The sequence below is a fragment of the Lagenorhynchus albirostris genome, chromosome 7 (assembly GCF_949774975.1).
Source record: "Lagenorhynchus albirostris chromosome 7, mLagAlb1.1, whole genome shotgun sequence".
In the NCBI taxonomy this organism is placed as follows: domain Eukaryota; kingdom Metazoa; phylum Chordata; class Mammalia; order Artiodactyla; family Delphinidae; genus Lagenorhynchus; species Lagenorhynchus albirostris.
Window position 1 is genome coordinate 38,922,141 of NC_083101.1, and position 14,454 is coordinate 38,936,594.

Sequence of the window (14,454 nt, forward strand, 5' to 3'; positions counted from 1 at the left end):
GTTTGATTCCCAGTGCATATAAAAGTTATGTTTACACTATCCTGAAGTCTATTAGGTTGGCAATAGCATTATGTCTAAAAAAACAAGTACATACCTTAATTTTAAAATACATTAGTGCTGGGCTTCCCTGGTGGCGCAGTGGTTAAGAATCTGCCTGCCAATGCAGGGGACATCGGTTCTAGCCCTGGTCCACAAAGATCCCACATGCTGCGGAGCAACTAAGCCTGCATGCCACAACTACTGACCCTCTGCTCTAGAGCCCGCAAGCCACAACTACTGAGCCCTTGCACCACAACTACTGAAGCCCATGCACCTAGAGCCCATGCTCCGCAACAAGAGAAGCCACTGCAGTGAGAAGCCCGCACACCACAATAAAGAGTAGCCCCTGCTCGCCACAACTAGAGAAAGCCCATGAGCAGCAACGAAGACCCAACACAGCCAAAAATAAATAAATAAAAAATTAAAAATAAGTAAATAAAAATACATTAGTGCTAAAGAATGCTAACCATCATTTAAGTCTTCAGCAAGTCTTAATAGTAACATCAAAAATCACTAATCACAGATCACCATAACAAATATAATGAAAAAGTTTGACATGTTGTGAGAATTACCAAAATGTGACACAGAGACACGAAGCGAGCAAAAAATGGCATTGGTAGACTTGCTCAACACAGGGAGGCCACAAGCCTTCAATTTGTAGAAAATGCAGTATGTGTGATGGACAATAAGTGAAGTTCAATAAAATAAGACATCCCTTTATATAAGAATACAATTGCTTTTTGCATTTTAATCTCATAGCTTGAGACCTTACCAAACTCACTTTTAAGTTCTAGGAGCATTTTTGTAGATTCTTTGAGACCTTCTTCTTAGGCAGTAAAGTCATCCAGAAAGTTTTATTTTCCATTCTGAATGCCTTTTCTTTTTCTTGCCTTGTTGCACTGGCTAAGAGTTCCATTATGAATGTTGAGTAGAAGTGGTACGGCAGACATACTTACCTCATTAAATATAATGTTGGCTACAAGATTCTATAGATATCCTTAATCATGTAAAACAAGTTCCCTTTTATTCCTAGAGTACTGATAATTTTATCATGAATAAATGTTGAATTATATCAGAAGTTTTTTCTGCAAGTATTAAAATAATCAAGTGATTTTTCTTCTTTTGCCTGCTAATGTAGTAAATTACAATAATACATTGACTGTTAAAACAACCTAGCATTCCCAGGATAAACCCTATTTTGTTGTAATGTACATTTTTACATATGACTGGATTCCATTTGCAAATATTTTGTTGAGAATTGGAGCATCTATGTTCATGAAGATCTATAGTTTTCTTGTATTCTTTGTTTTGGTATCAGGTAATTCTGGCTTCATAAAATGAGCTGGGAAGTGTCCTGCCCTCTTTCATTTTCTGGAAGGGGTTGTATATAATTGTTATAATTTCTTCCATAAATGTTTGGTATGATTCACCAGTTAAATGACTTGGGCCTGGAGTTTTCTTTCTAAGAAAGTTTGTAACTACAAATTAAATTTCTCTCATAGAAATCAAACTATTCATGTAATTTATTTCTTCATGAATTTTGTAATTTCTGTTTTTCAAGGAATTGGTACATTTCATCTATGTTGTCATATTTATAGACATAGAATTGTTCATTGTATTCCCTTATTATACTTTCAGTATCTCTAGGGTTTGTAATGATACCCTCTCTTTCATTCTTGAGATTGGAAATTTATGGCATCTCTCTCTTTCCTTTTCTTGGTCATCTGGCCAGATGTTTATCTTTTTTTATTATTATTTCAAAGAACTAGATTTTAGTTATATTAATTTTCTCTAATGTTTGTTTTCAATTTCATTGATTTCTGTTCTTTGTAATTTTCTTTTTTCTGCTAGCTTTGAGTTTAGTTTGTCCTTTTTTTAGTTTCTTAAAGTGAAAACATAGATTATTGATTTGAGGCCTTTCTTCTTTTCTAATGTATGCATTTTTAGCACTATAAATTTTCCTCTAAGCAGTGTTTTAGCTGCACAGATTTTAGTATGTTAACTTTCATTCAATTCAAAATATCTTAAAATTTCCTAGGAGGTTTCTTTGACCCATGAATTATTTAGAAGTATATTTTTAGTTTCTAAATATTTGGAGTTTTCCATATATCTTTCTATAATTGTAGTTTAATTTGCTATGACCAGAAAACATACTTTGCATGATCTCAATTGTTTTAAAATTGTTCAGGTTTGTTTTATGGCCCAGGATATGGTATACCTTGGTGACTGTTCCTTGTGCACTTGAAAAGAATGTGTATTTGGTTGTTGTTGTGTTTAGAGTTCTACAAAAGTCAAATAGTTGATAATGTTGTTCAGATCTTCTATATACTTGCTGGTTTTCTGTCTACTTGTATTGATTACTGAGAGGATTTTGAGGTCTCTAAGTATAATAGATTTGTACATTTCTCCGCTCAATTTTATCAGGTTTTATTGTGTATCTTGAAGCTCTGCTTTTAGATGTACACTATTAGGATTGTTATATCTTCTTGCCAAGCTGACATTTCTTATCAGTATATAATGTCCTTGGTATTTTTCCTTGATCTGATATTAATAAAGCCACTCCAGCTTACTTTTTATTAGTATTTATATTGTATACGTGCTTGCATTACTTTGTTTTAAATTTGTCTATATTCTATAGTCAGGTCCTGTATTTTTTTTTTAACCCTGTCTTTTAATTAATGTGGTTGGAAGATATACATTTAATGAAATCATTAATTTATTTGGATTTAGGTCTAATTTATTTGGATTTAGGTCTACCATCTCTGTGTTGTTACTCTGTCTTCCCTTTTCTGCGTTTTACTGGATCTTAAAGTATTTTTAGTATTTTACCTATTGGCTTTTTATTACATTTTTCTGTAAAATTATTTTAGAGTTTGCTCTGGGAATTACAATATACGTACCTAACTTTTCAGTTTACTTAGAATTCACATTTTACCACCTCAAGTGAAATGTAAAAGTCTTACAACCATATTGTCCCTCTAGCCTTCCCCTTTATGTTGCAATTGTCATATATATTACTTCTACTTACGTTGAAAACCCCATCAGACATATTATAATTTTTGCCTTTGAGAGTCATAATTATGTTAAAGAATTTAAGTAGAAAAAAATATTATATTCTATTTATCCAGATATTTATCATGTGTATTACTTTTTCTGTCATAGTTTCCTGCATCTCAATTACCATTCACTTAAAGTCAAGCCCAAAACTTGGGTGTCATCTTTTATTCTTCTCTTGTCCTCACACTCCATGTCCAATTCATTAGCAAGCTAGCTCCACTTGCAAAAGTATATCTTGAATATGTCTACTTCTCTCCTTCAAATTCATGGCACCCCAGCCTGGGCCATCATTATTTCTTACCTGTGTAATGGTAACAGTATCCTGACTGATCTCTCCTTCCACTCAGTCCCTGTTCATGCCATTTCTCACACAGCAGCCAGTGTTCAAAGTGGGTCTTTTGTTTGTTTTATTTTATTTATTTGTTTATTTATATTTTTAATAGAAATTTATTGGAGTATAATTGCTTCACAATACCGTGTTAGTTTCTGCTGCACAACAAAGTGAATCAGCCATATGCATACACATGTCCCCATATCCCCTCCCTCTTGAGCCTCCCTCCCATTCTCCCTATCCCACCTCTCTAGGTCATTGCAAAGCACCAAGCCCATCTCCCTGTGCTATGCTTCTGCTTCCCACCAGCCAAATATTTTACATTCGGTAGTGTATATATGTCGATGCTACTCTCACTTCGCCCCAGATTTGGCCTCCCACCCCATGTCATCAAGTCCATTCTCTACGTCTACCTCTTTATTCCTGCCCTGCAACTAGGTTCATCAGTACCTTTTTATTTTAGATTCCATATATATGCAATAGCATACAGTATTTGTTTTTCTCTTTCTGACTTACTTCACTCTGTATGACAGACACTAGGTTCATCCACCTCACTACAAGTAACTCAATTTCGTTTCCTTTTATGGCTGAGTAATATTCCATTGTATATATGTGCCACATCTTTATCCATTCATCTGTCGATGGACATTGACGTTGGTTCCATGTCCTACCCATCGTAAATAGTGCTGCAATAGAACACTGTGGTGCATGTTTCTTTTTGAATTATGGTTTTTTCAGGGTATATGCCCAGTAGTGGGATTGCTGGCTCATATGATAGTTCTATTTTTAGTTTTTTAAAAAACCTCCATACTCTTTTCCATAGTGGTTGTATCAGTTTACATTCCCACCAACAGTGCAGGAGGGTTCCCTTTTCACCACACCCTTTCCAGCATTTGTTTCTAGATTTTTTCTGATAATAGCCATTCTGCCCGGCGTGAGGTGATACCTCATTGTAGTTTGATTTGCATTTCTCTAATAATTAGTGATGTTGAGCATCTTTTCATGTGCCTCTTGTCCATCTGTATGTCTTCCTTGGTGAAATGTCTATTTAGGTCTTCCACCTGTTTTTTAATTGGATTGTTTGTTTTTTTGATATTGAGCTCCATGACCTGTTTGTATCTCTTGGACATTAATCCTTTGTCTGTTGTTTCATTTGCAAATATTTTCTCCCATTCTGAGGGTTCTTTTTGTCTTGTTTATGGTTTCCTTTGCTGTGCAAGAGCTTTTAAGTTTAATTAAGCCACATTTGTTTATTTTTGTTTTTATTTCTGTTACTCTAGGAGGTGGGTCAAAAAAGATCTTGCTGTGGTTTATATCAAAGAGTGTTTTTCCTATGTTTTCCTCTAAAAGTTTTATAGTGTCTGGTCGTACATTTAAGTCTTTAATCCATTTGGAGTTTATTTTTGTGTGTGGTGTTAGGGAGTGTTCTAATTTCATTCTCTTACATGTAGTGTCCATGTTTCTCAGCAACACTTATTGAAGAGGCTGTCTTTTCTCCATTGCATGTTCTTGCCTCCTTTGTCGTAAATTAGGTGCCCACAGGTGCGTGGGTATATCTCTAGGCTTTCTACCCTGTTCCATTGATCTGTATTTCTGTTTTTGTGCCAGTACCATACTGTCTTGATTACTGTAGCTTTGTGGTATAGTTTGAAGTCAGGGAGCCTGATTCCTCCAACTCCATTTTTCTTTCTCAAGATTGCTTTGGTTATTTGGGGTCTTTTGTGTTTCCATACGAATTGTAAGATTTTTTTGTTCTAATTCTGTGGAAAATGCCACTGGTAATTTGATAAGGATTTCATTGACTCTGTAGATTGCTTGGGGTAGTATAGTCATTTTCACAATATTGATTCTTCCAATCCAAGAACATGGTATATTTCTCCATCTGTTTATGTCACCTTTGATTTATTTTATCAGTGTTTTATAGTTTTCTGAGTACAAGTCTTTCACCTCCTTAGGCAGGTTTATTCCTAGATATTTTATTCTTTTCATTGCAATGGTAAATGGGAGTGTTTCCTTAATTTCTCCTTCTGAGTTTTCATTGTTGGTATATAGGACTACCAGAGATTTCTGTGCATTAATTTTGTATCCTGCAACCTTACCAAATTCACTAATTAGTTCTAGTAGTTTTCTGGTGGCATCTTTAGGATTTTCTATGTAGAGTTTCATGTCATTGACAAATAGTGACAGTTTTACTTTTTCCTTTCCAATTTATATTCCTTTTATTTCTTTTTCTTCTCTGATTTCTGTGGCTAGGACTTCCAAAACTATGTTGAATAAGAGTGGTGAGAGTGGACATCCTTGTCTTGTTCCTGATCCTAGTGGAAATGCTTTCAGTTTCTCACCATTGAGTATGATGCTTGCTGTGGGTTTGTCATATATGGCCTTATTTTGTTGAAGTCAGTTCCCTCTATGCCCATTTTCTGGAGAGTTTTTTATCATAAATGGGTGTTGAATTTTGTCAAAAGCTTTTTCTGCATCTATTGAGATGATCATATGGTTTTCATTCCTTAATTTGTTTATGTGGTGTATCACACTGATGGATTTGCATATATTGAAGAATCCTTGCATCCCTGGGATAAATCTCACTTGATCATGATGTATGATCCTTTTAATGTGCTGTTGGATTCTGTTTGCTAATATTTTGTTCAGGATTTTTGCATCTATGTTCATCAGTGATATTGGTCTATAATTTTTTTGTGATATCTTTTTCTGGTTTTGGAATCAGGGTGATGGTGGCTTCATAGAATGAATTTGGGAGGGTTTCTCCCTCTGCAATTTTTTGGAAGAGTTTGAGAAGGATCAGTGTTAGCTCTTCTCTAAATGTTTGATAGAATTTGCCTGTGAAGCCATCTGGTCCTGGACTTTTGTTTGTTGGACGATTTTTAATTATGGTTTCAATTTCATTACTTGTGATAGGTCTGTTTTTATTTTCTTATTCTTCCTGGTTCAGTCTTGGAAAATTGTACCTTTCTGAGAATTTGTCCATTTCTTCATGGTTGTCCGTTTTATTGGCATATAGTTGTTTGTAGTAGTCTCTTATAATCCTTTGTATTTCTGCAGTGTCAGTTGTGATTTCTCCCTTTTCATTTCTAATTTTATTATTTTTATTATTTATTTATTTATTAAATTTATTTATTTATTTATATTTATTTTTGGCTATGTTGGGTCTTCGTTTCTGTGCAAGGGCATTCTCCAGTTGTGGTGAGCGGGAGCCAGTCTTCATCGCGGTGCGCGGGCCTCTCTCTGTTGCGGCCTCTCCCATTGCTGAGCACAGGCTCCAGACGCGCAGGCTCAGTAGTTGTGGCTCACAGGCTTAGCCGCTCCGTGGCATGTGGGATCTTCCCAGACCAGGGCTCGAACCCATGTCCCCTGCATTGGCAGGCAGACTCCCAACCACTGCGCCACCAGGGAAGCCCCTCTAATTTTATTGATTTGCGTCCTCTCCCTATTTTTCTTGATGAGTCTGGCTAAGGGTTTATCAATTTTGTTTATCTTCTCAAAGAACCAGCTTTTAGTTTTATTGATCTTTGTTATTATTTTCTTCATTTCTATTTCATTTATTTTTTCTCTGATCTTTATGGTTTCTTTCCTTCTCCTGACTTCGGGTTTTCTTTGTTCTTCTTTCTCTAGTTGTTTTAAGTGTAGGGTTAGATTGTTTATTTGAGATTTTTCTTGTTTTTTGAGCTGAGATTGAATTGCTATAAACTTCCCTCTTAGAACTACTTTTGCTGCATCCCAGAGGTTTTGGGTCATCATGTTTTCATTGTCATTTGTTTCTATGTATCTTTTTATTTCTTCTTTGATTTCTTCAGTGATCTCTTGGTTGTTTAGTAGCACACTGTTTAGCCTCCATGTATTTGTGTTTTTTACAGTTTTTTTCCTGTAGTTGATTTCCAATCTCATAGCATTGTGATCAGAAAAGATACTTGATATGATTTCAATTTTCTTAAATTTTCCAAGCCTTGATTTGTGACCCAAGATGTGATCTATCCTGGAGAATGTTCCATGTGCACTTGAAAAGCAAGTGTATTCTGCCACCTTTGGGTGGAATATTCTATAAATATCAAGTAGATATATCTGGTCTATTATGTCATTTAAAGGTTGTGTTTCCTTATTTATTTTGTTTGGATGATCTGTCCATCGGTGTAAGTGGGGTGTTAAAGTCCCCTACTATTATTGTGTTACTGTCGATTTCTCCTTTCATGGTTGTTAGCATTTGCCTTATGTATTGAGGTGCTCCTATGTTGGGTGCATAGCATTTAGAATTGTTATATCTTCTTCTTGGATTGATCCTTTGATCATTAGGTAGTGACCTCCTTATCTCTTGTAACAGTCTTTATTTTAAAGTCTATTTTATATGATAAGAGTACAGCTACTCCAGCTTTCTTTCTTTTTTTTTTTTTTCTTTCCAGCTTTCTTTTGATTTCCATTTTCAGGGAGTATCTTTTTCCATCCCTTCACTTTCAGTCTATATGTGTCCCTAGGTTTGAAGTGGGTCTCTTGTAGACAGCATATATATGGGTCTTGTTTTTGTATCCATTCAGCCAGTCTGTGTCTTTTGGTTGGGGCATTTAATCCATTTACATTTAAGGTTATTATCAATATGTATGTTCCTATTACCATTTTCTTAATTGTTTGGGGGTTGTTTTTGTGGGTCTTTTTCTTCTCTTGTGTTTCCACTTAGAGAAGTTTCTTTAGCACTTGTGGTAAAGCTAGTTTGGTGGTGCTGAATTCTCTTAGCTTTTGTTTGTCTGAAAAGTTTTTGACTTCTCCATCAAATCTGAATGAGAGTAATCTTGGTTATAGGTTTTCTATAATCTTGGTTATAGGTTTTCTCTTTCATCACTTTAAGTATTTCCTGCCACTCCCTTCTGGCCTGCAGAGTTTCCACTGAAAAATCAGCTGATAACCTTATGGGGATTCCTTTGTATGTTATTTTTTGTTTTTCCCTTGTTGCTTTTAATATTTTTTCTTTGAATTTAATTTTTGTTAGTTTGAGTAATATGTGCCTTGGTGTGTTTTTCATAGGGTTTATCCTGTATTGGACTCTCTGTGCTTCCTGGACTTGGGTGACTACTTCCTTTCCCATGTTAGGGAAGTCTTCCACTATAATCTCTTCAAATATTTTCCCAGACCCTTTCTTTTTCTCTTCTTCTTCTGAGACTCATATAATTTGAATGTTGGTGCATTTAGTGTTGTCCCAGAGGTCTCTGAGATTGTCTTCAATTCTTTTCATTCTTTTTTCTTTATTCTGTTCCTTGGCAGTTATTTCCACCATAACTGGATCCATGTTTACTTTTAAAACTTTGAAATGTTTTGGATCCCATGTGCACCCATCTCCCATTTTATTCCTCTCCCTTGATCCCAGAATTAAGCCCTAAATTAAATTTGGTGTTTATCACTCCCATACATGTCTTCCTACTTTTACTATATATGTATGTCTGCTCAGGCTGATATAACAAAATACCACAGACTGGGTAGTTTAAACAACAGAAATTTATTTTCTCAAACTTCTGGATGCTGGACACCCAAGATCAAGGCACCAGCAGAGTTGGGGTTTGTTGATTCCTCTTGTCCTGGTTTATAGACACCCACTTTCTTGCTGTGTCCTACATGGCCTTTCTTCTGTGCTTGTGCATGCACATACTAGATGGGGAGGAGGAGGAGAGGGAGAGGGAGATCTCTAGTGTCTCTGCCTCTTTTTATAAGGATTACCAGTCCTTTCAAATTAGAACTCTACCTTGAAGATCTCATTTAACCTTAATAAATTCCTTAAGGGTCTTATCTCCAAATATAGTCACATTGAGGTGTTAGGGCTTCAACATATGAATTGTAGGGGACATAATTCAACCCATAACAGTATGGATCCTTAAAAATTGATAGATAGATAGACAGACAGACACTGTGGTAAAAGATGATATAAGCATATATATTTACCTCAACTAATGAAACCTAAGGAAATTGCTATTGGTAATTTTCCATTTAATAGTTGTGCTTTCCTCAACTAAAACCCCTAATTTTATCAATACTCTTTTCACTAATTTTTCCAAACTCTGAGAAAAATCTGGGTGAGTCTAAGTTGCAAAGTAGAAAAGTCATCTCTGAGACTTGATAATATACAATATGATAAAAATTATGTATTTTATATTCTTGATCTTTATATCCATATACCTTAAGTCTCTCTTCTGTGAAACAAGTATTATGTAATTATAATAATTAAAATTAAAATGTTGTTTTGAGATGGAGACAAGAATTTTATCTCCTAGCTTTTTAATAAAAAGCATTTCTTGGGAGTTCCCTGGTGGTCCAGTGGTTAGGACACAGTGCTTTCCCTGCTGTGGCCTGGGTTCAATCCCTGGTTGGGGAACTAAGATCCTGCAAGCCACATGGTGTGGCCAAAAAAAAAAAAAAATTAAAAAAAGCGTTTCTTTTTGAAAAAACAATCCTTTATTAAAAATTATGTAGAGAAGAAAAATGTAATTTACAAAGCCTTTTTATTAGTCAAGTTTAGTGTAATGGAAAAAAAGTTCTAATCCATATCCAGCACTGGAGCCATCATATTTCCATTTTATAGTCAACTGGATAAATTTTCTTTCATTCCACCTCTCAGGATTTGTCCTTTTGAGGCAAACAAACAGCTCAGCCTTGGCAATACTATCTCTCATTTAACAATCTATTTCAGACTTATTCTTGGCAGTTAACAATGACCTCGCATTGCTGACACATTTTCAGTGTGTGTGGCTGTGTATGAAATGTTGCTATCTTCCTACATTGCTTTCCACTTTGTTCATCAACCTTGTCTTGTCTCCTACTCTGTCTGCAGCTCTAATTGTTTTTACTCCTTTGAAACCATCTGAGAAAAGAAGGTCCTAAATGAATAGTCTCCCTTTCCAGTCCTTGATGCCTGCTTAGAAAACTTCCAGTTTCTTCCTCCCTGAATATTTTTGGTTCTGTTAAGATATTTTTTCTTCCTATCGAGCCTAATCAAGACCTAGGCCCACCCAATCGTCTTCCAGCAGGAATACCCCCAAGGCCTTCGGATGCCATAATGGAAGAGCATGAGGTTCTAAATAAGAACACTTGATATAAGTCATAATCCTGCCACTTCCTAGCTAGAGACCCTTGAGCAAATCACTGAGCCACTCTGGGATTCAGTTTCCTCATCTGTAAATATGGGGGTGATCATTATATCTAACTTTTAGGGTTGTTTTACAGGATTAAATAAATATATATGAATGTTCTTGAGAAGTGTAATTCAGTGATACTGACTTCTGTTCAGTTCAATAAACATTTGTTAGTAACTAACAGGGGTGGCAAACTCAAAAGACTATAGGTAATGTCAATACATGCAGCAGGCAGGGTTCCATGCATTAGGGAGCAGGGAGAATGTGTATCTGGAGAACTAGAGGTCACAAGCCTGTCTGAGGAGGATAACCACTGCTCAGTCCCAGCCCACAGTTTGCATCTGCCACATAGTATGGCAGGCCCCAGAAATGCAAAGAAAAATATCTGGTGTGTGGTAGATTTTGCAATGCACTGCCCCATCTCCCTTCAGGAAATGAAGTGCTGTCCCAGCTGCAGAAAGTGCTGTCAGCAGATGGCCTCCAGCTGTCAACCACTGCAAGTACTGCTTCAGCTGCAGAGCTGCCTCTTCCAATGTCATGCCCCTTCCTGGGATGGCCCATGCCAAATGACTGATCAGGTAAGTGATGTCCGGCCATCCCATGCCAATTTAGAACAACTCTGAAAGGGCACTGAGCTCCAGACCTCTTTATGGTGTTGGATGAGGCAGCTGGGTTTGCAACAGGGCTTGATTTCTCCCTTGGCCCACTCCTGCTTCCTTCTCCTTTCCACAGGTGTTCATCCCAAGGGCGCTCCTGAATAAACATCTTGTACACTAAAGTCTGTCTCAGAATCTGCTTCCTGGGAAATCCAACCTGCAATACAATTCTTGAACTAATGAAACAATTTTTGTGGTAAGCTAGGTAGACAGATGATATCAATATCATATAAGTGCTAGGATAAATATACACGCAAAAGCTACGGGAAGGAAGGAGGGAGGGAGCATCTAGTTCAACCAAGGGGACTCAAGTTAAGTCTTTCCAGAGCAGACAAGCTTGAGATTACTTTTGAAGGCTAATTAGGCTGTAACCAGATAAAGAAGAGGGAACAGATATTCCAGGTAGAGAAAGAAAAGGATAAAAGCAAACAGCAAACAGATATCCAAGGAATAGAGACTCGGGTATCCATGAAGGACCACCAGCAACTTGTTCTAATAAAACTTAATAGAATAGAACCTAAAAGAACTAATAGAACATAAATTCTAAACTGGGGGTTGGCATGAGATAAAGTGAGAGAGAAAAGTTATAATTTAAGAGCTTGGCCTTGATCCAGTAGATAATGGCGATTGAAGATTTTTCTTCCTAGCTCTTTGGAACTTGTTCTGTCTTTCCCCCAACAAGCTTTACATGTTGGTCCTTCAGGGAACCTTATTTTCATTCAATAGGACTGTCTTGAGAAACCTCATCTCTTGACATAATTTAAAGTCTAGATATGAACATCCAACTCAAAGTCTCCACTTGAATGGCCTACAAGAACCACAAACTGGATGTGTCCAAAATTGAGTTCATTACCTGATGTTCGTACACCTCATCTTTTTGAATTCCCTACCCCGGTGAACATTAGCACTGTCTATCTACCCAGTTGCCCAAACCAGAGTCCTAGGCATCAGTCTTGATCCCTTCCTCTCCTTCACCCTCCAAGTTCAATCCTTCAATGTCTCCTATGAATAATACCACTTTAATATATTTTGGATCATTCTGTATCTACCACTACTTCCTGAGTTCCGTAAAAGCTCTTAACAACTGGCTAATCTGCCTCCAATTTTACCCTTTTCAAATCTCTTTTCCAAACAACTATAAGAGTAATCCTTCCAAAACACAAATCTGATCACGCCAATCCTCAGCTTAAAGTTCTCTGGGGTCCTCATAATCTTTGAGATGAAGTCTAAAGTCCTTAAAACTCTTCATCATCTGACCAGTGATTTCATACTTTCTGCTTCGCCCACACTATATTACTTTAAATTCTTCCAGCTCTTTATGCTCTCTCTTGCTTTTAGGATGTGCACCAGGTTGCACTCATAGCCTGAAATATCTTTCCCTACCTGTCTCTCCTCTTCTCCTTCCTTTTACCTGATTAACTCCTGTCAGTCCTTCAGGGCTAAGCTTAGGTGTTAATTTCTCCAGGGAGTTTTCTCTGCCACTCTTACCCTTATTATGAGATAAGTGCCTGGTTTATAATTCTATCTATACTTACTTCTCTCTACCATGAGATTATAATTGAAGGCAGAGAACATGTCTTATTCATTTCTGAATTTCTAACATTTAGCATAATATATGGCACATAATAGTTTACAATAAATATTTTCTAAATAAATGAATGAATGAAACAGAATTTGATATTTAAATGCTCCCTCTGATGGCAATGTGGGTCACAGTTTCAAGAGGGAACTTACTAGAGGCCGGAAGACAGGTTACAAGAAGTAGTAATGACCTAAACCAGAAAATTGAGAGTAGAAATAAAGAAAAAAAGGAGTTAGAGAGAGAAATATCTTGGAGGCAAAACGAGCAGAATTGGTGATAGGACATCGGGGTGAGAGAAAGATTGTGGTATAAAATGATTCCTAGATTTCTGACTTGGGCACTAAAATAGTGATACCTTAACTATGACAATACAAGGGAATAAAGGGCATAAAGATGATGAGAGTGATGAATTCATTCCAGGCATGTTGAGAGTGAGATTCAGGTGGAGTTACTTGGACATCCACCTACAGGATGAAGAGAGGAGAAGAAACTATAAATGGGATGGCCCACAGGAACAGTGAAGGTACGGAGGTGGAGCACAGTGGAAACTCCAACTTTGCTACCGATTGTGCTGGATCTCTTCCTTTTGCCCCTCCAGGTCCACTCTCTGCCCTGCCCTGGGAGACTGATTTATATGGATGACACCAGTGGGCTTCTATGTCCTCTGCTTTTGTTTGGGTTTAGTCAATGTGGGAGACCAAGAGTATACAGAAGGAGAGAAGGCTGGATATTTATTCTCCGGCTTGCTCCCTGCTTCATCCCTCCACCAAATGTCACAGCAACTCTCAGGTAGCCTCTTCAGGCAACCACCTCTCCAGGTTCCAGGAACTGCCCCTTGCCCCATCAGGCCTAGTGGGCTGATGAAGCCACGTGTTATTAGTATGGGCTGTTCCTAAGCCACACATGCTTCATAAACAGCCCCTTCATTAAATTCTCTTCAATTACCCAGCTTGAATATGCCATCCATTTCCTAAAGAGACCCTGAGTGATACACAGGGAATCCTAGGAAAGAAAAGATAGGCAAACTGATCTGATAAATTAACTCTATTCCAGTGATTTAGCGGATTACCTTTCTGAAAGAGTCTTCTCTGAAAACTAAAGGAATAACTCTAACAGTGGGAATTTCAGGTACCTAAGACAAACGAGTAAGTGGTTGGTAGCCAGGATGACTGTAATGGGAAATAACTTGGGAATCCCACAAATTAAATTTCAAGGAGGCACCTTCCAAAGGGCTAAATAACTGTACAAATTCATCACTTGTAGGTATCCATGGTGACATGGTATCATATTATAATGAACTTTGTGAGACAATAATAACAGGGGTTACAAATAACTGGGTATATGGGCTTCCCTGGTGGCGCAGTGGTTGGGAGTCCGCCTGTCGATGCAGGGGACGTGGGTTTGTGTCCCGGTCCGGGAGGATCCCACATGCCGTGGAGCGGCTGGGCCCGTGAGCCATGGCCGCTGGGCCTGCGCGTCCGGAGCCTGTGCTCCGCAGTGGGAGAGGCCACAGCAGTGAGAGGTCCGCGTACCGCAAAAAATAAATAAATAAATAACTGGGTACAAAATGCTGGTAGGTTGGGGGAATGGATCTAACAGTACTACACTCTTGCCACTCAGTGACACCCACCCCACTTGAGTCTAATAGCTGGGCATCAAAATAGA

At 37.5% G+C, this 14,454-nt stretch overlaps 1 protein-coding gene across 3 annotated transcripts in view; it reads right to left on the reverse strand.

The window, feature by feature from the left end:
• Positions 1-14,454, reverse strand: part of LOC132522859 (spermatogenesis-associated protein 31D4-like) — a 205,999-nt gene that overhangs the window by 129,801 nt on the left and 61,744 nt on the right. The window contains exon 4 of one of the 3 annotated variants that reach the window (XR_009541357.1): positions 8,936-9,073. The exons of the other annotated variants lie outside the window; for them this stretch is intronic. The gene's annotated coding sequence lies outside the window, so the exon portion shown is untranslated. Of the gene's footprint in view, positions 1-8,935; positions 9,074-14,454 lie in introns of those variants that run through there. 3 annotated transcript variants of the gene reach the window in all.